Below are 25,199 nucleotides of genomic sequence, written 5' to 3'. Positions count from 1 at the left end.
CGTCCACCTCCTCCAGCCACCATGGGCTACTGTTCATCTACTGTCGACCTCATCCAGCCTCCACCTGCAACTGTTCATCCACGGGCTCCTGTTCATTCAGCCTCCATTGTTCCTCCATCGGCTACTGTTCAACCAACCCTCTCCACAAGGTCCTGTTCAACCACCCCTCCACGGGCTATTGTTCATCAAGACCTCCACCGGCTCCTGTTCAACCAGCCCTCCACGGGGTCCTGTTCGTCCAGCCCTCCACGGGGTCCTGTTCATCCACCCCCAACCGGCTCGATCGGGGTCCTGTTCATCCAGCGGTAATGGCCTCTACTACCACGGGGTCCTGTTCATCCAACCCCCACCGGCAACTGTTCATCCAACCCCCCTCCCCCCCCAACAACACTCAATGTTCATCAAGGGAAGGAGGTAGTTGGTTCAATCGTCTTCAGTTAGCAGCAGTAGTGAAGGAAATCACTCAATCGGGTACAGTTAACAGCCAGATCGATTGATCGCTCGGGTTCAGTAACGTGTAGCCTGGAGTGCAATCGTTCGAGTTCAGTAGGCGATTTCCTAACTCGGGTTCACTTAGAGCCCAACGCCTTGCACCCACGCACGTACATGTACGAGAGAAGCGCGCATCGCTCAGCCCCCAACCACCCACCATAACCGGGAACTCCCCATAATTTTTCTCGCCCTCGCTTCTACCATGGTTTTTCCCGTCATTTATGCTGGAAATATGCCTTACAGGCAATAATAAAATGGTTATTATTAAATTTCATTGTTCATGATAATTTTCTATTGTTCATGCTATAATTGTATTAACTGGAAACCATTATAATTGTCCATTGTTCATGCTATAATTGTATTAACCGAAAACCGTAACCACAACGTGTCCCTAGTAAGCCTCTAGTTGACTAGCTCGTTGATCAATAGATGGTTATGGTTTCCTGACCATGGACATTGGATGTCATTGATAAGGAGATCACATAATTAGGAGAATGATGTGATGGACAAGACACAATCCTAAGCATAGCACAAGATCGGGTAGTTCGTTTGCTAGACCTTTTCTCATGTCAAGTATCATTTGCTTAGACCATGAGATTGTGAAACTCCCAGAAACCGTAGGAATTCTTTGGGTGTATCAAATGTCACAACATAACTGGGTGGCTATAAAGGTGCACTACAGGTATCTCCAAAAGTGTTTGTTGGGTTGGCATGAATCGAGACTAGGATTTGTCACTCCGTATGACGGAGAGGTATCTCTGTGCCCACTTGGTAATGCATCATCATAATGAGCTCCATGTGACTAAGTAGTTAGCCACGGGATCATGCATTGCGGAACAAGTCAAGAGACTTGCTGGTAACAAGATTGAATGAGGTATGGGGATACCGGTGATCGAATCTCAGGCAAGTAACATACTGATGGACAAAGGGAATTGTATACGGGATTGATTGAATCCTCGACTTGGTGGTTCATCCGATGAGATCATCGTGGAACATGTGGGAGCCAATATGGGTATCCAGATCCCGCTATTGGTTATTGGCCGGAGAGGTGTCTCGGTCATATCTTCATGGATCCCGAACCCGTAGGGACTACACACTTAAGGTTCGGTGACTCTATACTTGTAATGGGAATAGTATGTGGTTACTAAAGGTTGTTCGGAGTCCCGGATGAGATCCCGGACATGACGAGGAACTCTGGAATGGTCCGAAGGTGAAGATTGATATATTGGACAAAGGGTATAGGAGTCCGAAATTGTTATGGGAGTACCGGTTGACGACCAACGTGACCGAAAGAAGTTTCGGAGGCCCCGGCAAGCGTTGGGGGGCCTTACGGGCCATGGGGAGGGGGTACACCGGCCCACAAAGGGGCTGTGAACCCCTCCCACACCATCTCACGTAACCTGGAGAGGTGGGGGAGCCTCCCCTTGGGCAGCCGCCCCTCCCAGCTTGGGGGGCAAGTTTCCTAGGGGTGGGGGACCCAAACCCATCTAGGGTTTCCCCTGTGGCCGCAGCCCCTCCCATAGGGAAACACTTGGGCGCCTCCTCCTTCCCCCTTCCCCCTATATATAGTGAGAGAGAGAGGGCAGATGAACCTCTTCCCTAGGCGCAACCCCTCCCTCCTCCAACACCTCCTCCTCCTCTGTAGTGCTCGACGAAGCCCTGCCGGAGAACCGCAAGCTCCACCACCATGATGTCGTGCTGCCAGAGCTTTGCCTCAACTTCTCCTCTCCCCTTGCTAGATCGAGAAGGAGGAGACTTCCCTAGGTTGTATGTGTGTTGAACACGGAGGTGTCTTCTGTTCGGGGCTTGGATCGGATCTTCCATGATTTGAATCGCCGCGAGTACGACTCCATCAACCGGGTTCTTGTAACGCTCCAAGGGTATGGAGATGCACTCCCTCTCTCTCGTTGCTAGCATCTCCTAGATTGATCTTGGTGACACATAGGAAAATTTTGAATTATTACTACGTTCCCCAAAAGTGGCATCTGAGCTAGGTCTATGCGTAGATTATATGCATGAGTAGAACACAAAGTAGTTGTGGGCGATGATTTGGTCAATATGCTTACTGTTACTAAGCTTATCTTGATTCGGCGGCATTGTGGGATGAAGCGGCCCGGACTGACCTTACACATACTCTTACGTGAGACTAGTTCCACCGGCAGACATGCACTTGATGCATAAGCTGGCTAGCAGGTGTCTGTCTCTCCCACTTTAGTCGGATCGGATTTGATGAAGAGGGTCCTTATGAAGGGTAAATAGCAATTGGCATATCACCTTGTGGCTTTTGCGTAGGTAAGAAACATTCTTGCTAGAAACCCATAGCAGCCACGTAAAACATGCAACAATAATTAGAGGACGTCTAACTTGTTTTTGAAGGGTATGCTATGTGATGTGATATGGCCAAAAGGATGTGATTAATTATATATATGTGATGTATGAGATTGATCATGTTCTTGTAATAGGAATCACGACTTGCATGTCGACGAGTATGACAACCGGCAGGAGCCATAGGAGTTGTCTTAATTTATTGTATGACCTGCATGTGAATGAAAAACACCATTTAATTACTTTACTGTATTGCTAACCATTAGCCATAGTAGTAGAAGTAATAGTTGGCGAGACAACTTCATGGAGACACGATGATGGAGATCATGGTGTCATGCCGGTGACAAAGGTGATCATGCCATGCCTCGAAGATAGAGATCAAAGGCGCAAGATGATATTGGCCATATCATGTCACCTTGTGATTTGCATGTGATGTTTGTCATGGTTGCATCTTATTTGCTTAGAATGGGATACAATAAAATAAGATGATCCCTCACTAAAAATTTCAAGAAATGTGCTCCCCCTAACTGTGCACCGTTGCGAAGGTTCGTTGTTTCCAAGCACCACGTGATGATCGGGTGTGATAGATTCTAACATTCGCATACAACGGGTGTAAGCCAGATTTACACATGCGGAACACTTACATTGACTTGACGAGCCTAGCATGTACAGACATGGCCTCGGAACACAAGAGACCGAAAGGTCGAACATGAGTCGTATAGTAGATGCGATCAACATGGAGATGTTCACTGTTGATGACTAGTCCATCTCACGTGATGATCGGACACGGGCCTAGTCGATTCGGATTATGTATCACTTAGATGACTAGAGGGATGTCTATCTGAGTGGCAGTTCATTAAATAATTTGATTAGATGAACTTAATTATCATGAACATAGTCTAAATTGTCTTTGCAAATTATGTTGTGGATTAATAGCTCGCGCTTTCGCTCCTTGTTTTAATGCTTTCCTAGAGAAAGACTAAGTTGAAAGATATTGTATGCAATTGTGCGGACTAGGGCTGTAGTTTGAGGGTTGTCCTCACTGCTACACGGAAGGCTTCTGTCCTTGATGCACCGGTCGGTGTGCCAACCCCTCTGGCGTCTTCTGTGGATGTTGTGAACATCTGACAGACACGTTCTGATAACTTCCTAATAGTTTAGTGCGCCATGCTTTACGGCTTAGAGTCGGGGCTCCAAAAGCATTTTGAACGCCATGGAACATATGAGATGTTTCAAGAGCTGAAATTGGTATTTCAGGCTCATGCCCATGTTGAGAGGTTTGAGACCTCTGACAAGATCCTTGCATACAAGATGGTGAGAATGGCTTAGCCAGTGAGCATCTGCTTAGAATGTCCAGGTACTTCAATCGCTTGAATCAAGTGGGAGTTAATCTTCAAGATAAGAGAGTGATTGACAAAGTTCTCCAGTCACTGTCACCAAGCTACTAGAGTTTCATGATGAACTATAACATGCAAGGGAAGATGATCCCGGAGCTATTCGTCGTGGTTAAGGTCGTAAAGGTAGAAATCAAGAAGGAGCATCAAACTGTTGATGGTTAACAAGACCACTGGTTTCAAAGAAGGGCAAAGGCAATAAGCGAGACTTCATGAATGGCAAAGCCAGTTGCCGCTCAAGTGAAGAAACCCAAGAACGAAAACCCGAGACGAAGTGCTTCTATTAGGGGAACGGTTACTGGTAGCGGAACTGCCTCAAATACTTGGTAGATAAGAAGGCTGGCAACTTCAACAAAAGTATATTTGATATATGTGTTATTGATGTGTAGCTTACTAGTACTCCTAGTAGCACATGGGTATTATATACCAGTTTAGTTACTAATATTGGTAACTCGAAACAAAAGCTATGGAATAAATGGAGAGTAGCTAAGGGTGTGTCAGTGAGAATGACACCAATGGTATCACTGGGATCCCTTCTATGGTCGGCGGGCACAGGGTCGTGAGAAGAGCAGTTTTAGGAGCAAGCACACGGGTCGTTTACCCAGGTTCGGGCCGCGAGGATGCATAAAACCCTAGTCCTACTTTGGTGGATGTATTGAGTGTTCTTGAGCTTTTTGAACTAGCTACGGTGGCTGTGCCGTCCCAAAAAACCGAATCCCTCTCCTGGTCTCCTTGGTCCACCTTTTATAGGAAAAAGGGGTTGCCACAGTGGCACACAGGAGGTGGAAAGGCCTACAGTGTGTGAGCTTATCGCACGGCATTACGGGACAAAGTGCATTAAATATGCTACACAGGTGTCCATTAGCTTTATTGGGGACGAGAACAAGGCCCATCCCGTCCGTCACTGCTTCGCCTCCACGCGCCCAAACCAGCGATGCATGCAGCGCCATGTACGCAGGCAGGTAGCGGAGGTGGCGCGGTGGTAGGGCCTTCATGAAGATCTGCATGCCGCCACACAGGTGCTTCCTGATTTGGCCTGGAAGCTGCATGTTGCCACGCAGGTGCCTGCCCAGCTGGTTGGGCTGGCAGCTACATGCGAACGGCGGTGGAGTCTTGGCTAATGCGGGCCTGGCAGTGGCCCTGCTGATGCTCTCGGCAAGAGTCTTGCCAGGGGCCTGGCAAGGGTCTTGCCGTGGCGTTGCTGTCATCCCCGGCACGGGTCTTTGCGGGGGTCTTGTGGATTTCCTCGGTTAGGATCCTGCCGAGGGCCGCCATCTTCTAATCCTCATCTGACCTTGTGTTTATGATCTTGACGAAGATTTTGCATGCCACCACAGAGGCGCCTCCCGAGCCTTGGTTCCAACGTAGTTGCTTGGGTCGGAGCCTGTGGGCTCAAGGGTGGCTCGCTCTGCTGGTGTTGGGCAAGTTGCCCCGGCAAGGTTCTTGCTGGGGCTACGAGGGGCCGCCTCAGCAAGGATCTTGCCGAGGGAGTCGACCTCTCCCTCTTGCCCTCCCGCGCATCAGGTCTTGGCATCGCCTTGGTTGTCTTGTGCTTCGGCTTCTCTCCGGCTTCCCTGCTCTGCTCTGCTAAGTGTGGCCGCGACGCTTGGCTCTGACTGCCCGTGCACAAGTAAAGGGGTCAAAAGGAGAGCCCCTACTTTTGTACACCGACATGAGCCCCCGGGCCTAGGCCATACATAAACGTGACGCGTTGTTGGGCTAGGCCTAGAATGGTGCGCTGGCAGGTGGGGCGGATTTTACCATAGTAACTTCTCGTCTGCTGTGCTTCCCCACGACCCGTGTTGAACGCGCGGCATGGAGGGTCGTGCGTGACGTGGGGGTCATGCGTGGGGCGGTTTTCGCATGCAGGTGTCACATCATGGTAAAGAGGCAGCCCGTGCCTTCCCCGTAAAAAAGGAAACAGCCGTGGGCACGTTGCTCATTTACCCCCTGTGTCTTCTCCAATATCAGAGCCGCCGTTCCTTCCTTCTTCCTCAAACCCCTGCTCGCCGCCGCTGCACTTTCGCTGCCCTTTCCCTTACACCACTCGCAGCCTCCATGGCAACCAAGACTGGCAAGGGCAAGGGAGCGGCCAAGAACGCTAGAGGGGCGGAGCCGCCGGAGAATGAGTTGACAGTGTGGCGGACGGAGCTCGCCTACTTTTCCTCAACGGTCGATGCAGCCCACCTTCGGGACAACTTTAGGCTGCTGTGGGGGGTCAAGACGGAGGGAGAGACGATGGAGTACCCTGCCACACGCGTCATCCCCGCCAACTACGGCAAATCCGCCACGAATAGGTAACCGTTCTTCGTCGATTACTTCTCCTGCGGCCTCTTCCCCCCTTCTCCGATTTCTTGAATGACATCATGCATACCTTCCTCTTCCATCTTGTCAGATCCCTAGTTCTGGTATGTTATAGGTTTGCTTTGTGCATCATGTTTAAATTTCAAATGAAGTTGAAATGGGGATGTTTCAAACCCTAGCACCAAAGCAAATTCAAATAGGTTCAAATTAAAATTGGAATTTCAATAAACCCAAAATGCTCTTCAAAAATGTTCATGGTCTTTGGAAAATGTTGCAAACAACAACCAGAGGTGATGCACATTTTTGCTAAACATTTTGGATTTTTGAATGAACCCATATGTATTTGAATTGGAGCTGTTTAAAATAATATAAATATTTTAAAGGCTCCAAAAATGTTGGAATTTGGTGAGGGCCTCTGGTATATTATAACTAGTGGTCACAAGGAATCTCAACATTTTTCTTTTGTGCTAGTATTTATTTTAAGCCAAAAACAAATGTTAGAAATAGAAAAGAAAACAAAATAGGAAAAGCTTACCTGAGGCCTGACACTGTTACAGCCCAGCTGGCCAGCCCACCCGGCGGCCCAGCCCACCAGGGGCGGCCCCGTCTTCTACCTCGTGCCAGTAGGCAGAGAAGCTGGGCACGACGCACACGCGCGGCCACCGCGCGCCACCTCCACCCTGCCTGGTTGTCCTCCCGTCGCCTGGACCTTCCCTCGTGACGCCACGCACCCCTGGACCTCTCTCACTCTCTCCCTCGAGCTCCTTGCCCTCCTCTATTCTCTCTCGCGCACGCACCCGAGTACGCTCGTCTCCGCCGCTCGCCGAAGACGCAGCCACTGCCTTCCCCTAGCCTCTCCGACGTGCCCATGAGCTTCGCCTCAACGCCCGCGCTCTCTCCACCGAGTCACGCGCCCGCGGAATGCCTGAAGCGATGCCACCGTCTTCGTTTCCATCGCCGTCCGCCGGAGACCCCCCTCGTTGCCCAGCCGCGCACGCTCTCATCGCCGGAGTCGCCCGGGCGAGGAGCGCCGCCGCGTCCTGCTTAGCACCGGCGGCTAATCGCTGTTTAGGTGATGTGGGCATCATTAGTGGCTAATGATCCACTAATTTAACCCCCTTGACCCACTGACCGATGGGCCCCACGTCCTAACTAACCGGGTTTTATTTGCATTTAGATTAAATTAACCCCCCCCACAGGCCCCACCGGTCAGTTTGACCTGGCCACGTCACACATTGACCGGGCCCCACCTGTCATTGACACTGAACAACACTGTGTCACTGACCAGTGGACCCCACTGGTCAGGTTTGACCTAGACCACTGCTGTTGACCTACTGAGGTCAGCATGATGCAATGCTGATGCATTAAATCTTTTTCTGGATTTATTCTTATTCAGGAAATTCCAGAAAATAGCTAAAACTTCTAAAATTCATAATAATTCAACCATAGCTCAGAATGAAATAATTTATATATGAAAAATTATCAGAAAAATGAAAGGAATCCATTTATGCCAGTTACATGCATGAAAAACCAACTTATACATGTTGTATAAGTGAAAACATAATATGGGCATTTTAAATGCTTCATTTTGAATTGCATTTGAATCTTTGATTCAAATGGGCTTCAACCAACTTGGTAGCTCTTTGCAATAGCCCAAACACTAGCATTTGCACATGTCATGTTCATGCATCATTTTGTTGCATTTGTTTGTGTATTGATTACCGGCATCGTTTCTTCTCGATAGGTTCCACTCCGGAAGGTGTTCCCGAGTACCTCTCAGAGGAGCAGTGCCCCTTCGTCGTTCTATCAGGCAAGAAACCCCCTTTGAGCATTTCGATAAACCCCACTCTCTCGCTCCTGCTCCTTATACTGCATTAGGACAACAACGATTCAACTTCTAATTTTCTGCTGCGGTAGTTGAACCCATTCCTCTGCATGACCTGTCATTGCAATAGTAAATAGTTGAAACCCACTAGCAGGAGTAGGAGTTGCTTGAGCCCTGATGTGCCTACTCATCCATGCTTCTTTTCTTTATGCCGGGTATGCTTAGAGTTGTGTTAGGTTTGATTCATCGGGAATGAATCGGAGTGGTGAACATGTCCTACTGATAAAGGCTAAGTGTGTGAACACGTTTTGGTAAAGGTAGCGATGAGAGGCCATGTAGGAGTACATGGTGGGTTGTCTCATTGGAACCGTCCCTAAGCACTGAGTTCTGTGTATGTTATCCAAGTCCAGTTACTACCACACATTGGGTTCCGGTTATCCGGCCCCTCTCGGCTTATTAATCCACTTGATCTCTGTCCAGGAGTTGCAACTAGTTTCTGGCGTTTGTAGGTATTGCTACTTGTCTACCAGGTGGTGTCCGACGGGACAGGCTTGGGACAAACTAGGCACCGTGGCACGGTGTACCAAGTGGCACCCGGATGGTGGGCTTGGGAACCCTGCACACATCGTTTGGGGCCGTACTGGAGACTTCAGTCGGAACTCCTTGCGGATGGAACTCGAATAGGCGATAAACCTGGACGAGAGACTTGTGTGGTTAGTATAGGTTAGCCACTGAGTCAAAGCTGGCTTGCTGCTGTTAAAACTCCACCACCCCCTTTGTTGATTATGTTGCATATGTAGATAGTTATGATGTAAGACTTGCTGAGTACCTTCGTACTCACTTTTTCTTATTTATGTTTTGCAGTTGGTTACACTAGTGACTTCGACGTGTAGCTTGTATCCCAGCTACGATCTTGTACCCTTGGGAGGGTCGTGTTTAGTCAGGCTTCTTAGTCTTTTCCTTTTGTAGTTGTCTGTACTCAGACATGTAATGCTTCCGTTGCTTCTATGCTCTGAATGATGGCTCATGAGACCCCTGTTTGTATTGAATGCTATGTGGCTCTTCTGAGCCTTTATCTATATGAGTTTGAGTTATGTTGTGATGGCATGTTGTACGGCACATACTTGCATGTTATGCGTACGTGTAACGTGTATTGCTATGTGTGGGATCCGACAACCTAGTTGTTTATCCCTGGTAGCCTCTCTTATGGGGAAATGTAGTCTTGTGCTTCCATGAGACATAGTAGTCTGCTACAGCCCGGTTCACCGGAGTCCTGCTAGCCCAGCACTATTGCTCCGGAACACTTGACTGGCCGGCATGTGATTCACTTCGTTCCTGTGTCTGTCCCTTCGGGGGAATGTCACGCGGTGACATCCAGAGTCCTTCCTAGCCTGCTACAGCCTAGGTTCTCGGAGTCCTGTTAGCCCAGTGCTACAACCCGGATTCATACGCTGTTGACCAACATGCTCGAGGTTGATTCATGTATGCCTGTCCCTGTAAGTTAGTGCCACATTGGGTTCACGACTAGTATGTGGGCCTGGGTTCTCTGTCATATGGATGCTAGCGGCACTATCATATACGTGAGCCAAAAGGCGCAAACGGTCCCGGGCCAGGTAAGGTGGCACCCGTGGGAATACCGTGCGTGAGGCCGCAAAGTGATAGGAAGTGTTACATGCTAGATCGGTGTGACTTAGGATCGGGGTCCCGACAGCGTTGGTATCAGAGCCTGACTGACTGTATGATTACCAAGCCAAACTGGTCGAAGTTGAGTCTAGAAATGCTTTAGTTATATAAGGGAATTGATTGTGGAAGGGAACCTAAGGCTCTTTTTACTCCTTTACCTCATGTCATTCTTTCTAAGTCAGCCTCTTTTTTTCTACGAGGGTTAAGGCCTAGGCTTCTCCTCTATCTCTCAGGATGACGTGTTACTAAGCCGTAAAGTCTTAGGATTGTTGGGTTGTGTCTCCGTACAACTCTCCTACTTCCGTGGGTCCTCAGTTTGACCCATAACCTTGATATTATGATGCTGATTGATTATGCTATTCCTTTAATGAATGTCTCAAAATCCTTTTGAGCATTTACAGTCGTTATGCTGCCGAAATTGTCTTAGGATTTGAATAGTTTCCAATGCTTTTGCATTACATTCTGCATCCTTATGTCAATGCTAATTCCATCCTTGTTTCCTTGGTTTCTGTGCCAGGATGTCGTCTGCAAACCGAGGTTCAGTTGCTCATAGCAAGAACCACGGAGATGGTAGGGATGAGGATCCTCCTAACCAGCCTTTGATGGAGAGTTCTTGTTAGCATCCGAGAGGAACAAGCGTGAGACTGACCGCTTGCTGGCACAGATTAAGCAGAACACCGCACATCAGCGTAAGAAGTTGGTTTCCATCACCGACTTCATTGGTCTAAAACCACCCACCTTCCATCATTCCATTGAGCCACTCGATGCAGATGACTGGCTCCGTAGCATCACTCACAAGTTGCATTCTGCGAACGTAGCTGAAGGTGACTAGGTCACCTATGCTACCTATCACCTGGAAGGTCCTACTAGTATTTGGTGGCAGAGCTATGAGGCTATGCTACCAGCTGGCCAGATTCCTACCTGGAGGGATTTCACTGAGGCTTTTCATGAGCACCACATTCCTCAGGCTCTCATTGACCGCAAGAGGGAAGAGTTTTGTAGTTTTACCCAGGGTAAGCTGCCAGTTGATGCTTACAATAGAGTGTTTGGAAACCTCGCCCGCTATGCTACAGAAGAAGTGTCCACGGACACTAAGAAGCAGGCTAGGTTCCGGAAGGGTCTCAACCCTAAGTTGCGTCGTGATCTCCACCTGCATCATTGTGATACTTTCCAGGCTCTTGTGAACAAGGCCATTAATGCAGAGACAGCTCAGCTCACTTACGAGGAGTCTCGTCAGCACAACCGTGATCTGGGTTCCTCCTCCCACTCTGGCTCTCAGAAGCGACGGATTTGGATTCCGAACTTAGCTCTTCCACCTGGATATGCACTGAGGCCATCTGATGTGGCGCCTCACCCAGCTCAGCAACATGCTCCACCCAGGCCTATTAGTGGACCACTTGCCAATGTAGGTCCACGTCCTACCTCAGGAACTTGCTTCACCTGCGGAGAACCAGGACACTATGCATGTGACTGCCCTCAGTCCAGTTATACTCCACCCTAGTCTGAGAGGTCTGTTGGCCGTGAGAAGCCATCAGGCAAGATGATCGGTACCAAGCCAGCCACCACTGAACGAGCATGTGTGCACCACGTCTCGGCTATAGAAGCTCAAGATGATACCAACGTCGTATTGGGAACGCTTCTTGTCAATTGTCACCCAGCTTCAGTTCTATTCGATACTAGAGCATCTCACTCCTTCATATCCGAAGGTTATGCTCGGTTGCATGACATGTCATTTTGTGATATGCCGACTCCACTAATAATCCAGACTTCTGGTTCCAAATGGCAAACCTCCAAGGTAAGCCCTGGTAATGAAATCCTTGTTGACAGACTGGTATTCCTTGCTTCTTTGATATCTCTCAAGTCTTCAGATATTAACATCATCTTGGGCATGGACTGGATGATAGCTCATCATGCCAAGATTGATTGTTACACTAGATCTGTTCAACTTACAGATCCATCTGGCAAAATAGTCACTGTCTCCACTAGAGTTGCAAGGCGTCAACTCTATTCTCTTAATGCCAGCCCTCTTGCAGACCTTGAAGATATTCCGGTAGTCCGTGACTTCCCGGATGTCTTTCCAGAAGAACTGCCAGGTGTCCCACCTCACAGAGATGTAGAGTTTGTCACAGAACTTATCCTAGGAACTGTTCCAATCTCTAGGAGACCATACAAGGTGGCACCCGTGGGAATACAGTGCATGAGGCCGCAAAGTGATATGAAGTGTTACATGCTAGATCGGTGTGACTTAGGATCGGGGTCCCGACAATGTTGGTATCAGAGCAAGTTGGGTCCTCCTTACATCGGTCCTTTTCGCATTCTCGCTAAACGAGGAGAGGTTGCATACCAATTGGAACTACCCCCACATCTTTCTCGAGTTCATGATGTCTTCCACGTCTCTCAACTCACGTGTTGCTTCTCGGATCCCATCCGCGGAGTGGACCACGAAACACTTGATCTCCAAGATAACCTCACTTATCGAGAGTACCCCGTTTGCATTCTGGATCAAGCAGAGCGTGTCACTCGACGTCATAACATCAAGTTTCTCAAGGTTTAGTGGTCTCATCATGCCGAGAGAGAAGCTACCTGGGAGCGAGAAGATCGTCTCCGACTTGAGTACCCCGCTTTCTTTCCACCAACTCCTAAATCTCGGGAAGAGATTCTTCCGAGTGGGGGCGAGTTGTCACATCCCTAGTTCTGGTATGTTATAGGTTTGCTTTGTGCATCATGTTTAAATTTCAAATGAAGTTGAAATGGGGATGTTTCAAACCCTAGCACCAAAGAAAATTCAAATAGGTTTAAATTAAAATTGGAATTTCAATAAACCCAAAATGCTCTTCAAAAATGTTCATGGTCTTTGGAAAATGTTGCAAACAACAACCAGAGGTGATGCAAATTTTTGCTAAACATTTTGGATTTTTGAAGGAACCCATATGTATTTGAATTGGAGCCGTTTAAAATAATATAAATATTTTAAAGGCTCCAAAAATGTTGGAATTTGGTGAGGGCCTCTGGTATATTATAACTAGTGGTCACAAGGAATCTCAACATTTTTATTTTGTGCTAGTATTTATTTTAAGCCAAAAACAAATGTTAGAAATAGAAAAGAAAACAAAATAGGAAAAGCTTACCTGAGGCCTGACACTGTTACAACCCAACTGGCCAGCCCACCTGGCGGCCCAGCCCACCAGGGCGGCCCCGTCTTCTACCTCTTGCTAGTAGGCAGAGGAGAAGCTGGGCACAACACACACGCGCGGCCACCACGCGCCACCTCCACCCTGCCTGGCTGTCCTCCCGTCGCCTGGACCTTCCCTCGTGACGCCACGCACCCCTGGACCTCTCTCACTCTCTCCCTCGAGCTCCTTCCCCTCCTCTATTCTCTCTCGCGCATGCACCCGAGTATGCTCGTCTCCGCCGCTTGCCGAAGACGCAACCACTGCCTTCCCCTCGCCTCTCCGACGTGCCCATGAGCTTCGCCTCAACGCCCTCGCTCTCTACACCGAGTCATGCGCCCGTGGAACGCCTGAAGTGACGCCACCGTCTTTGTTTCCATCGCCGTCTGCCGGAGACCCCCCTCGTTGCTCTGCTTGCTCCAGTGCCTCCCCGAGCTCGCGAACGGCTCCATTCGACGTGCTGTGAGCTCCTCTGCTTATCCCCTCTCTCCCCGTGCTCTTTTTCCCTCTCTAGCCACCGTTCCCATCGAGCTTGAGAGCTTGGCTCCGCCGGAGATGTCTCCACCATGGCCTGGGCTCGACCTAGCCGTGCCCTTGCACCGCATATGCTCCTGGTGCCTCCAGGAGGCCGCCCAGCCCCATTGCTCGCTCGCCTGCTTGCTCTAGCACCGCGCCCGTGCAGGTAGTAGCTCCGGCCGCCGCGCTTGTCGTCGCTGCCATCGCTTCGCTGCACCTCCAGCTGCCTCGATGCCACCACCCGACGCGCCTCGTCGCGCTGCACCCGTAGAGCCCAGCCACGCACGCTCTCGTCGACGGAGTCTGTCGGGGGAGGAGCGCCGCCGCGTCCTGCTTAGCACCGGCGGCTAATCGCCGTTTAGGTGACGTGGGCATCATTAGTGGCTAATGATCCACTAATTTAACCCCCCTGGTCCACTGACCGCTAGGCCCCACGTCCTAACTAACCGGGTTTTATTTGCATTTAGATTAAATTAACCCCCCCCCCCCACAGGCCCCACCGGTCAGTTTGACCTAGCCACGTCACACATTGACCGGGCCCCACCTGTCATTGACACTGAACATCACTGTGTCACTGACCAGTGGACCCCATTGGTCAGGTTTGACCTAGAACGCGGCTGTTGACCTGCTGAGGTCAGCATGATGCAATGCTGACGCGGTAACTCTTTTTCTGGATTTATTCTTATTCAGGAAATTCCAGAAGATAGCTAAAACTTCTAAAATTCGTAATAATTCAACCGTAGCTCAGAATGAGATAATTTATATATGAAAAATTATTAGAAAAATGCAAGGAATCCATTTATGCTAGTTACATGCATGAAAAACCAACTTATACATGTTGTATAAGTGAAAACATAATATGGGCATTTTAAATGCTTCATTTTGAATTTCATTTGAATCTTCGATTCAAATGGGCTTCAACCAACTTGGTAGCATCTTGCATTAGACCAAACACTAGCATTGCACATGTCATGTTCATGCATCATTTTGTTGCATTTGTTTGTGTAGTGATTGCCGGCACCGTTTCTTCTCGATAGGTTCCACTCCGGAAGGTGTTCCCGACTTACTGTCAGAGGAGCAGTGCCCCTTCATCGTTCTATCAGGCAAGCAACCCCCCTTGAGCATTTCGATAAATCCAACTCTCTCGCTCCTGCTCCTTGTACTGCATTAGGACAACAACGATTCAACTGCTACTTTTCTGCTGCGGTAGTTGAACCCATTCCTCTGCATGACCTGTCATTGCCACAGTAAATAGTTGAAACCCACTAGCATGAGTAGGAGTTGCTTGAGCCCTGATGTGCCTACTCATCCATGCTTGTTTTCTTTATGCCGGCTATGCTTAGAGTTGTGTCAGGTCTGATTCATCGGGAATGAATCGGAGTGGTGAACATGTCCTACCGATAAAGGCTAAGTGTGTGAACACGTTTTGGTAAAGGTAGCGATGAGAGGCCATGTAGGAGTACATGGTGGGTTGTCTCATTGGAACCATCCCTAAGCACTGAGTTCTGTGTATGTTATCCAAGTCCAGTAACTACCACACATTGGGTTCCGGTTATCTGGCCCCTCTCGGCTTATTAATCCACTTGATCTCTGTCCGGGAGTTGCAACTAGTTTCTGGCATTTGTAGGTATTGCTACTTGTCTACCAGGTGGTGTCTGACGGGACAGGCTTGGGACAGACTAGGCACCATGGCACGGTGTACCAAGTGGCACCCGGATGGTGGGCTTGGGAACCCTACACACATCGTTTGGGGCCGTACTGGAGACTTTAGTCGGAACTCCTTGCGGATGGAACTCGAATAGGCGATAAACCTGGACGAGAGACTTGTGTGGTTAGTCAGGTCGTGGCCGACACCCTCGCCCGTCTTCTGCATGATGGTTGCTGAGGTACATGACGTGTACAGGGTGATAAGTGGCGAGAGCGTGTGTGAAGAAGTACACCCCTGCAGGGTTAACATTATCTATTCGAATAGCCGTTTTCCTCGGATATGGAAACTTGGAGGACTTATGTAGTACATAGACAACTTGAAGTGGATACTATAAAATACGCAAGATAAGCGTGAGTGCTATGGATGGCCTTCTCGTAGGGAGACGGGAACGGATCCATAGTGGAGTATTGATATGGTGAATATGTGGACTCGTGTGCGTCTTCTCACCTCAAAGAAGTTTCTGATACTCGTAGTATAGGTTAGCCACTGAGTCATAGCTGTCTTGCTGCTGTTAAAACTCCACCATCCCCTTTGTTGATAATGTTGCATATGTAGATAGTTCTGATGTAAGACTTGCTGAGTACCTTCGTACTCATGTTTGCTTATTTATGTTTTGCAGTTGGTTACACTAGTGACTTCGATGAGTAGCTTGTATCCCAGCTACGATCTTGCACCCTTGGGAGGGTCGTGTTTAGTCAGGCTTCTTAGTCTTTTCCTTTTGTAGTTGTCTGTACTCAGACATGTAATGCTTCCGTTCCTTGTATGCTCTGAATGATGGGTCATGAGACCCCTGTTTGTATTGAATGTTATGTGGCTCTTCTGGGCCTTTATCTATATGAGTTTGAGTTATGTTGTGATGCCATGTTGTAAATCACATACTTGCATGTTATGCGTACGTGTAACGTGTATTGCTATGTGTGGGATCCGACAACCTAGTTGTTTATCCTTGGTAGCCTCTCTTATGGGGAAATGTAGTCTTGTGCTTCCATGAGCCATAGTAGTCTGCTACAGCCCGGTTCACTGGAGTCCTGCTAGCCCAGCACTACTGCTCCGGAACACTTGACTGGCTGGCATGTGATTCACTTCGTTCCTGTGTTTGTCCCTTCGGGGAAATGTCACGCGGTGACATCCGGAGTCCTGCCTAGCCTGCTATAGCCCCGGTTCCCGGAGTCCTGTTAGCCCAGTGCTACAGCCCGGATTCATACGCTGTTGACCGACATGCTCGAGGTTGATTCATGTATGCCTGTCCCTGTAAGTTAGTGCCACTTTGGGTTCACGACTAGTCATGTTTGCCCGGGTTCTCTGTCATATGGATGCTAGCGACACTATCATATACGTGAGCCAAAAGGCGCAAACGGTCCCGGGCCAGGTAAGGTGGCACCCATGGGAATACTGTGCGTGAGGCCGCAAAGTGATATGAAGTGTTACATGCTAGATCGGTGTGACTTAGGATCGGGGTCCCGACACATATCCTAGATTTTACCCCAAATGTCGTGGTGTGCATGGCTCTCTTCGCCCATCTCTACGAGGGCTTCGCCAGAGTGCACCCCAACACGGCGCTCTTCCGCCACTACTTCTTCCCTCGGATCCAGCAGGGAGGCGCCATCTCCAGTTGTGTCACCTGGATCCCGAGGTCAAAGGGGACATACTCGGAGGGCTCTTAAAAGGAGAGGTGGGAGGAGTGGAGGGGCCGGTGGTGCTGGATTGAAGCGGATGATCCACAAGAGTTCTGCCGGGTTCGCCAGGCGCCGTCAGTTCACGGAAACGATTAGTGTAGTGTCGATGCCGACGACGCGAAGCGCACGGTCGCCACCACCAGGATTCTTCGCCTCATCGAGGCCGGGCTCACCCTTGAGATGATCGGGGCGGATATCATCCACCGCCTATCGCTTCGTTGCATAACAAGGGGAGGCTGGCTTGGCTTTTCACAAACACGGTGGACATCATGCGACTCCGCCCCGGCCTCCACCACAACTTCACCGTGTTGGTGCACGCTCACTTCTGCCAGCGGCTCTTCCAGCTCGATGTGGACCGCGACGGCAGGGCCGAGAGGTCCGGCAAGGCTACGAAGGCCGGCAAGGTCGTCAAGGGGCCGTTGTTTGGGTTGCCGACGGGGGTGGTCCCGCTGAGAAACAACTCGCGCCAGACCGACATCATCGCCATGATGCCGGACTGCAACACGCACGGCCCCGTCAAAAACTGGGTCGCGCCGCCAGAGGAGTGGGTGCAGGAGTTTTTGACACACTGGAGGAGAAGTACATCGCCGAGGAGCCGCGACTCATCCAGGACACCGCCCAGGCGGAGATGGACTACATCGCCGCCAGGGCTGTGGAGGTGGAGCTCGCCAGGGAGGCCGGCAGCACCGGCGGCGTGGAGGACAAAGCCGCGGCGGCCACATAAGAGAAGGAGCTCTCCTAGTGGGCGGAGTCTGCCGGGGAGGCCAGCAGCACCGGCAACGGGGCTCCTCTTATTGGAGACGACGATGATGAGCCGTCCGAGGAGGAGGCTGAAGCTGTCGAGCCCCCATCTGCAGGGAAAGGGCGAGTCCTGCCACGGGTCAGCTCCGACGAACCGGTTCGGCCCCGCAGGCCCATGCCACCCCGGCAAGCCCAGGAGACGTCCGTGCACCAAACGAGGGCTACGGCGGCGAAGAAGTTGGTGAAGGCCGCGGTGGCGAAGAAGAAGGCATCTGCTTCTGCATCGTCTAAGCATTCCCCAACTCGACCTACTTCCCCCTCCTCTTGCAGGTGACGACACGGAGGTCTTGTTCGAACTCGGGTCTCTCAGCCCGAGGAGGAAGAGGAAGGCAGCGGAAAAAGAAACGGAGGACGAGTAAGTGCTTCAAGTCTTGTCATCTCCGTCCCTCCGGGCCGTATCTCTTTTCTTGACTTGACTTCATCTTGGCAGGGATACGGAGACACTGGCCCAGAGGGTGAAGATGGCTAGGTCGTCGGTGGGCGGCCAGCCCCCGGCAGGCACCTCTAAGGCGCCACTTGTGGTGGTGACCAGCCCGGACAACAGCCCCCAGCGTAAGCTCATCACCCGCCCCTCGTCAACGTGTGTCGGGGGTACGATCCTTGGTGCTGACCTTGCCGTGATCGCAGGAGGAGGGCTGCAGCAGGGGGAGCCACTGAGGGCCAACCCAAAACGCCGCCCCTTCAACCATGCCGCCTCAAGGGGCGTCCCCGGCAAGGGCGCCAACACCGAGCCCATGCACACAGAGGAGGAGGAGGAGGAGAACTTGGGCGCCGGTGGCTCCTCCTTGGCGCCAAATGTTGGCGAGGAAGGGGCTACTTCTTCCCAGCCTGGCATGGGTACATTATTTGCCCCTCGTCCCTACCCTTTTGTTCTTCTTTCTGAATCTTTATCTTGGCTTTGCTTCATCCCCTTCTCGATGTCCAGATCCTCCATCGGTGGACCAGGAGGACATAGACACCGTCATCGAGGATATTGCCAAGGGCACCGCCGCGGAGGCCGAGAAGATCGCCGCCGAGGAGGCCGCCAAGGGAGCTGCCAAGGGGCTTGCCGGGGACACCGGCAAGGCTACCGCCGAGGAGGCCGGCAAGGGACCTGCCGGGGATGTCGGCAAGGCCGCTGCCGAGGAGGAGGTGGTGGATGACCAGCCTTCCTCCTCTGCTGCCTCTGGCTCTGACAGGTACCTGAGAGTGAGTGACTACCTTTTCGTCCACCTTCCAGGGGCGTCGAGCTCCATGGCGCCCATCGAGGGAGAGGTGTTCGACGAGGAGGTGCTCGCTGCCGCCGGGCTCGAGGTCGTAGATGAGCCAAGCACCGGCAGTGATGGTTCCCAGGAGGAGCGGCTTCTCCAGGCCATGTGTGCCAACTTCCAGAAGCTCCAGGTGCTCTACCGTGCCCGCTTGGACAAGGCCAAGTCCAGGGCGGCAACGGTGGACAAGGGGAGCCGGACCTCAAGGTATGCTTCCACGAGACGCAGATTTCGTTCTGCCAAGCTTGTGAGGAGCTGAAGGCCACCCAGGGTGAGCTGGCCAAGCGCGAGGTGGAGCTCACCATGAAGCGAGCCGACATTGAGAAGGCCCAGGATACGGCGGAGAACTTGGCCACCGCAGCCGAGGTCGCTCGAGCCCAGCACCAGGCTGCACTGAACTCCTAGGAGGAGGACCATGCCGCGCGTGAGGAGAAGCTTGCCGCAACGCTCTGCGGCAAGGATTAGGAGGTGGAGAAGCTCGTCATGGAGCAGACCTAGGGGCTGGAGCAGAGGCACATGGAGGCACTCAATGCCCAGGCTCAGGTTCACGCCGACAAGATGAAGGAGGTGGAGGTGGAGCGGGACGGGCTGAAAAACCAGGTCCTGATGCTGTCAAAGGAGAAGGACACGCTCAACAGCGCTCTGATGGAGGCGCAGGGAACGGTCCTCAGCAGGGCTGGGGAGCTCTGCGAGGCCAACAACTCCATCAAAGACCTCAAGCTGAAGTTGGAGGGTCTTGAGGAGATGTTGTCAAAGAGCAAGTCCCGAGAGGAGACCCTGACCAAGAATCTGGAAACCGAGAAGCAGCTGCGGAAGGATGACGCCCTCGCCCACAAGGAGCAAGTGGAGGGCGAGAACCGCTGGCTCAATCGCCTCGCTACCGTTGCTGACAAGGGCAGCATGCAACTGGCTACCAAGGGGATACAGATGTGAGGTACGCCCCAGAGCCGAACTTGAGCGCCAACTGCAGCCTGACCCTGTTCTTTGAGAGGGTTGTCGGTGCCTTGGAGCGGCTTGGCGCCAACCGGGCGGCCTCGCTGGCCAATGAGGCCCGGAGGCTTTGCCAGGGTGCCATGACCAAGGTTCTCACCAAGATGGCGTACTGGAACCCCAACCTTGACTTCGACGCCGCGCTAGACATCTTGCTGGCGGGTGTGGACCTCATGGCGCTCAAGGAGCGTATCAAGCCCATCCTCAGTTGCATCGGTGAAATCGAGAGGGTGGAGGGCCAGCGCCGAGATTAGGCACCCCGTCTCCCACTGTCGCTGGAGGTTCATGACCAAGACCATTTTTATCTTTAGTTAGAACCGAAGCAACAATTGATGTAATATAACTCTGCAGAACTTTTGGTACGATGCATGTTATCTTCCCGTTCGATCTTCCCTCTCTATGTTTACCCTATGTTAAATGGGTAGGCTTGCCGGCACGTAAACCCAGGGCGGCACCTTGAGGACAGATCCCCAATGGCCTGTCGGGTGTGCTTGCTGCCGAGCGAACCACCTTACCGCTCTCAATGCGGCCGCTCGAAATGTCGAGCTTGACTCGAGTCAGAATCGAGAGTGCTGCCAATTGCGGAAGGCTACCCTGCCACTCTCGACGTGGTCGCTTGAGCTGTTGAGCAGACTCGAAACAAAACAAGCGCATTGCCAATTGTGGAAGGGCCCCTTTGCATGCAGGCTTTCATACGTAGGGCAGGACCTTCGAGGACAATAACCTCATATATATAAAGGAAATTCCTTAAGGTTTCGTATGACTTAGCTTTTCTGTCGCCGCACCGGCGTCCTTTGCGCTTGCAGGTGGCATCGTTCTCTTGTCCGTCTTCTTCTCTGGAAGCCATGGCCACGAGAACCTGCTAAGCCGGCCGCTAAACCAGATTCTCGCAACTGCGTGCCCCCTACCTGGCGTGCCAAAGATGTCGATGAGAACGACACCTATGGGATCACTAGGATCCCTTCTACGGTCGGCGATCGCAGGGTCGTGAGAAGAGGAGGTTTAGGAGCAAGCACATGGGTCGTTTACCCAGGTTTGGGCCGCGAGGATGCGTGAAACCCTAGTCCTCCTTTGGTGGATGTATTTAGTGTTCTTGAGCTTTTTGAACTAGCTACGGTGGTTGTGCCATCCCAAAAAGCCGAATCCCTCTCCTGGTTGCCTCGGGCCTCCTTTTATAGGAAAAAGGGGTTGCCACAGTGGCACACAGGAGGTGGAAAGGCCTACAGTGTGCGACCTTATCGCACGGCATTACGGGACAAAGTGCATTAAATGCGCTACGTAGGTGTCCATTAGCTTTGTCGGGGACGGGAACGAGGCCCGTCCCGTCCGTCGCCGCTTCGCCTTGCTTCAACACGCGCCCAGACCAGCGATGCATGCAGCGCCATGTACGCAGGCAGGCAGCTGAGGTGGCACGGTGGTAGCGCCTTCATGAAGATCTGCATGCCGCCACGCAGGTGCTTGCTGATTTGGACTGGAAGCTGCATGTTGCCACGCAGGCGCCTGTCCAGCTGGTTGGGCTGGCAGCTACATGCGTACGGCGGTGGAGTCTTGGCTGATGCGGGCCTGGCAGTGGCCCTGCTGATGCCCTCGGCAAGAGTCTTGTCATGGGGCTGGCAAGGGTCTTGTCGGGGTTCTTGTGGATTTCCTCGGCTAGGATCCTGCCGAGGGTCGCCATCTTCTAATCCTCATATGATCTTGTGTTTATGATCTTGACGAAGAATTTGCATGCCACCATAGAGGCGCCTCCCGAGCCTTGGTTCCAACTTAGTTGTTTGGGTCGGAGCCTGTGGGCTCAAGGGTGGCTCGCTCTGCTGGTGTTGGGCAAGTTGCCCCGGCAAGGCTCTTGCCAGGGCTGCGGGGGGCCGCCTCGGCAATGATCTTGCCGAGGGAGTCCACCTCGCCCTCTTGCCCTCCTGTGCTTCTGGTCTTGGCATCACCTTGGTTGTCTTGGGCTTCGGCTTCTCTTTGGCTTCGCTCCTCTGCCCTGCTAAGTGTGGCCGCGGCGCTTGGCTCTGACTGCCCATGCACAAGTAAAGGGGTCAAAAGGAGAGCCCCTACTTTTGTACACCGATAGGGCGAGGTGACGATGTGTGTTGCAAGTGTTTCCAAAGATGATATGATCACCATCGCACAGTGCCTCTCCATTCGGGATTAGTGTTGAACCTAGATAAATGTTGTTTGCATTGGTGTCTGTGTTGAGCATGAACATGATTGGATCATGTGTATTAAAATACGATTGTTCATTTAAGTCAGAGAATAATGGTTATTCTATTTACATGAATAATACCTTCTATGGTCATGCACCCAATGTGAATGGTTTATTGAATGTCGATCGTAGTGATACACATGTTCATAACATTGATGCCAAAAGATGTAGAGTTGATAATGATAGTACCACTTTCTTGTGGCACTGCCGCTTTGGTCATATTGGTGTAAAGCGCGTGAAGAACCTCCATGCCGATGGACTTTTGAAGTCACTTGATTTTGTTATCACTTGACACGTGCGAACCATGCCTCATTGGCAAGATGACTAAAACCCCGTTTACATTGTAATAATGGAACGGGCAAGTGACTTGTTGGAAATCATACATGCTAATGTGTGTTGTCAGATGAGTGTTGACGTGCGCGGTGGATATCATTATTTTCTCACCTTCACCGATCAATTGAGTAGATATGGGTATATTTAATTAATGAAGCATAAGTCTGAAACGTTTGAAAAGCTCAAGTAATTTCGGAGTGAAGTTGAGAATCATCATAACAAGAAGATCAAGTTCCTACGATTTGATAAAGGGAAGAGTATATGAGTTATGAGTTTGGCAATCACTAAAGACAAGGTGGAATCGTTTCAAGTTGATGCCGCCTGGAACACCATAGCGTAATGGTGTGTCCGAACGTCATAATCGAACCTTATTGGATATGGTGCGATCTATGATGTCTCTTACCGATCTACCGCTATCATTTTGGGGTTATGCATTAGATACAATTACATTCACTTTAATTATGGTTTGGGAAGAAACCTAAGTTGTTCTTTCTTATGGTTTGGGGCTATGATTCTTATGTCGGTAGGCTTCGACAAGAAAAGCTTGAACTCAAAGCGGAAAATTGTGTATTCGTAGAATACTCAAACAAGACAATTGGGTATACCTTCTATCTCAGATCTGAGGGAAAAGTGTTTCTCGCTATGAACATGTCCTTTCTTGAGAAAGAGTTTCTCTCGAAAGAATTGAGTGGGAGGAAGATAGAACTTGATGAGGTTGTTGAACCTTCACTTCAACCAGAGAGTAGCATAGCACAGAAGGATGTTTCTGTGGAAACTACGTCAGTTGAAGATAAAGCTAATGATGATGATCATGAGGCTTCAGATCAAATTACTATCGAACCTCGTAGGTCGACCAGGGTGTGTACAACTTCTAAGTTGTAACCCTGTATTAAAGGTCATGTTGTTGGACAATGATGAACGTATGAGTATGAAGAAGCGATGGTGGGTACAGATTCCTACAAATGGCTAGGAGCATGAAATCCAAGATAGGATCCATGTATGAGAACAAAGTATGGACTTTGGTGGACTTGCCCGATGACCGACAAGTCATTGAGAAAAAAATGGATCTTTAAGAAGAAGACAGATGTTGATGGTAATATCACCATTTGTGAAGCTCGACTTGTCTCAAAGAAGTTTCCGACAAGTTCAAGGAGTTGACTATGATGAGACTCTCTCAATCATAGCGATGCTAAAGTTTGTTAGAATTATGTTAGCAGTTGCTGCATTTCCATTTATGAAATCAGGCAGATGGATGTCAAAACAAAATTTCCTTGATGGTTTCCATGAGGAAATGCTATATGTGATACAACCATAAGGTTTTGTCAATCCTAAGGATGCTAAAAGGTATGCAAACTCCAGCGGTCCTTCTATGGACTGGAGCAAGCATCTCGGAGTTGGATCATATGCTTCGATGAGGTGATCAAAGCTTTTTGGGTTTCTACAAAGTTTGCAAGAAACTTGTATTTACCAGAAAGTGAGTGGGAGAACTACAACATTTCTGATAGGTATATGTGGATGACATATTCTTGATCGGAAATGATGTAGAATTTATGGAAAGCATAAAGGGTTGTTTGAATGGATTTTTTCAAAGGAAGACCTATGTAAAATTGCTTACATGTTGGGTATCAAGAACTATAGAGATAGATCAAGACGCCTGATAAGACTTTCACAGAGCACATACCTTGACATGATCTTGAAGGAGTTAAAGATGGATTAGTCAAAGAAGGAGTTCTTGCCTGAGTTGTAAGGTGTGAAGTTAAGACTTGAAGATCGACCACGACAGAAAAAAGGGAAAGGACGAAAGTCGTCCCCTATGCCTTAGCCATAGGCTCTATACGATATGCCATGCTGTGTACTGCAACGTGCCTTGCCACGTGTCTGGCAAGGGGGTATAAGAGTGATCCAGGAGTGGATCATTGGACAACGGTCAAAATTGTCCATGGGAATAAGGAAATGTTTCTCGATTATGGATGTGATGAAGACTTCGATGTAAAGGGTTACGTCGATGCAATCTTTAACACCTATCCGAATGATCCTGAGTAGCAAATCGGATATGTATAGTGGAGAAGCCATTTGGAATAGCTCCAAGTGGAGCATAGTAGAAACATCTACAATATGAAATAGAGATTTGCGAAGAACACACATATCTGAATATTGCGGACCCGTTGACTAAAACCTCTCATAAGCATAACATGATCAAACCCTAGACCTCATTGAGTGTTATCACATGGTGATGTGAACTAGATTATTGACTCTAGTAAACTCTTCGGTGTTAATCACATGGCGATGTGAACTAGATTATTGACTCTAGTAAACTCTTTGGTTGTTAGTCACATGGCGATGTGAACTAGATTAGTGACTCTAGTGCAAGTGGGAGACTTTTGGAAATATGCTCTAGAGGAAATAATAAAATGGTTATTATTATATTTCCTTGTTCATGATAATTGTCTATTTTTCATGCTATAATTGTATTAACCGGAAACCGTAATACATGTGTGAATACATAGACCACAACATGTCCCTAGTAAG

The sequence above is a fragment of the Triticum dicoccoides genome, chromosome 4A, assembly GCF_002162155.2.
Source record: "Triticum dicoccoides isolate Atlit2015 ecotype Zavitan chromosome 4A, WEW_v2.0, whole genome shotgun sequence".
Lineage (NCBI taxonomy): Eukaryota > Viridiplantae > Streptophyta > Magnoliopsida > Poales > Poaceae > Triticum > Triticum dicoccoides.
The sequence above is the reverse complement of the archived record's forward strand: the minus strand, read 5'-3'. Positions refer to the sequence as shown.